This window comes from Neovison vison, chromosome 7 (assembly GCF_020171115.1).
Source record: "Neovison vison isolate M4711 chromosome 7, ASM_NN_V1, whole genome shotgun sequence".
NCBI classification, from domain to species: Eukaryota; Metazoa; Chordata; class Mammalia; order Carnivora; family Mustelidae; genus Neogale; species Neogale vison.
Window position 1 is genome coordinate 183,988,607 of NC_058097.1, and position 2,665 is coordinate 183,991,271.

Genomic DNA, 2,665 nt, shown 5'->3' on the forward strand with positions numbered 1-2,665 from the left:
AGAAATAGTTCCTTATCTGTAATTTACTCATGTCTCTGTTTAAACAAAACTAGAGAGGACAAACATTTTTGAATGCTAAATACAGTAAAAATTAGATAGATTTACTTCCTAAGGAAAATGCTTCAAGAATGCATTGAGAAATTCTCAAAGTAATAAACAACCCACATGAAAATAAATTAGTATATGATTAGAAGCAAAATGTCCATCTCTACCTCTGGAATATCTATCAGACTATGGCACCTGAGCTTTTTATAGCCCCTTGGCAAAAACTGAGATATGTAACATATTATGTAAAATCTCCCATTCTGGACAACCTTGAAGTATAATGTAGTGATATAAAGCTACTGAATTTGGTCCAAAAAAAAGGACAAACTCACTATTATCTCAGGAGAGCCACTGACTCTAAAGATCACACTGAAAATAATTTCTCTAATTTTCATTCATAATTACATAACCAGACTTTTTTTCTCTCATGCGTATTTTCAAAAAAATCTTCAGAAATATCTTCACAGTCTAAGAAAAGTCCATTTTTCCTAGTAGGAAACCCAATTATAGTTAGTTATTAGAAGATGGCCTGCCATGGTAGGTATAGACTGATTAAAGTGTGTACACTGTAAATTCTTTTTTTCTTAAAGATTTACTTATTTATTTGAGAGAAAGAGAGAGAATGGTGGGGGGAAGAATCTTCCAAGCAGACTCCCTACTGAAGCGTGGAGGCCACCAATCCTTGATCCATGAGATCAGGAGCTGAGCTGAAACCCAGAGTCAGATGCTTAACTTACTGGGTCACCCAGGTGCCCTGACAATGTAAATTTATATGAGTTGTCTCCCCTAGTATGTGATTACCAGTGCGTCCAGGCGCCAATCTCAAAGGGTGTTTCAAGCATCTTAAATTTAACCTAGGTATCAAAAGGAGACAAGCATCCTGAGGAGCAGTATAAAGCAGAACCAGAAAAGACCCCCTGGCCCACTAGAGCCCACCTCCACTGCATCCCTACATCCAGAGCCTATGTCTCTCCAATGCCACTATGCCAAAGAGAAAGGCTAAAGGGGATGCTAAAGGAGATAAAGCCAAGGTGAAGGATGAATCACAGGTAAGATCTCCTTCAAAGCCAGAGCACAAGACTAAAAAACCTCTGCAAAGAAGAAAGAGAAGATACCCAAAGGGAAAAAGAGGAAACATGGTGCTGACAAGGATGGGAATGACCCAGCAGAAAGTGGAGATTCCAAAACACACTAGACACAGAAAACTGAAGGTGCTGAAGAAGCCACATGAAGTGTGTGCATTTTTGATAACTGTGTACTTCTTGTGACTATACAGTTTGAAATACTATTTTTTATCAAGTTTTTGAAAATGCAGAATTTTGCTTTACTTTTTTTTTAAGATTTTATTTATTTATTTGACAGACAGATATCACAAGTAGACAGAGAGGCAGGCAGAGAGAGAGAGGAGAAAGTAGGCTCCCCACCGAGTGGAGAGCCCGATGCAGGGCTCGATCCCAAGACCCCGAGATCATGACCTGAAGGCAGAGACTTAACCCACTGAGCCACCCAGGTGCCCCAGCTTTACTTTTTTTTAAAGCTATGTTGTTGGTATAGAGAACAATTCATTGTTATTTGGAGGGGAAGAGCATATGTCACTAATACAATAACTCACAACTGAACTGATGTGGGGGAAAACAGTTACTTCCTTCTAGTTTTGAGAAAATTCCTCTTGATGTTGATGTTGTTCCTCTTGGAACAAATTCCTTGTGGTGTGGAAAAGGGAAAATTCTTTTTTATTTTTTTTTTTTTAATGTCTTCTTTTCCCTCTCTGTCTTCAGCATAGACTTGACTCCCTTTAACCCAGAGACTTATTGGAACCTGACCCCCCAAAATGGTTCCCAGTATATCAAGCAAACGACCTTTGAGCCTGATGCCTTCTAAGACTCCTTTTTTAGCTTGTGGGTCTTCAGATTGCTAATGCTGCCATTTTCATTTCATTTCCTGAAAGTCAGAGTCAACTTACGAAAAGTTGTTGAACAATATTCTAAGCATGCTCACTCCAAAATTTCCGTATTCATAACACAACATGAAGACTCACTAGGATTTATAGTGGCTATCTGATTTTAGTAGTCCACTGAAGCATGGACTTTGGAAGTTTTATACTGTTAATGATTGTTTCCTGGTATCCTGCCTGAACTACCATGGCTGTTTATGAAATGTATCTTTAATAAATCTGGATACAGTTAGGCTAGGGAAAAAAGCAAAGAAAACAGAATCCTTGGATTAAAAAGTACTATTCTATTTTTTCTTGGTTTACCAAGAGCACAAAAAAGAAAACCAAGTATCTCTATAGTTTTTCACCAGGGTATTTAAGAACATCTCTTTATGATATGTTGAAAAGCACAAGCTCTTTGGAAATAGTGTTTTATTACCTACTTGGTATTTGATATTTGAAGTCTCAGGTTCTCAACTGAACTTTATTTTCCTCTTTGTCAAGCTTTGTTGGAGCTGTGGAAATATTACATAAGTTAATTAAAGTAATACCTTTGAAACAAAACTTTTTACCTTTATCATGTATTCCAAACTTACATCAATATGAAGAATATGGTGAGTATACTCTTTCTACAGGATGCTCGGTTCAAAGAATAGGCTACCCCATAAGGTTATTTTCCCTTGACTA

At 37.4% G+C, this 2,665-nt stretch overlaps 1 pseudogene; it reads left to right on the plus strand.

The window, feature by feature from the left end:
- The first annotated feature begins 1,028 nt into the window (after positions 1-1,028).
- LOC122913599 lies at positions 1,029-1,276 on the plus strand (annotated as a pseudogene).
- The last annotated feature ends 1,389 nt before the right edge of the window (positions 1,277-2,665 follow it).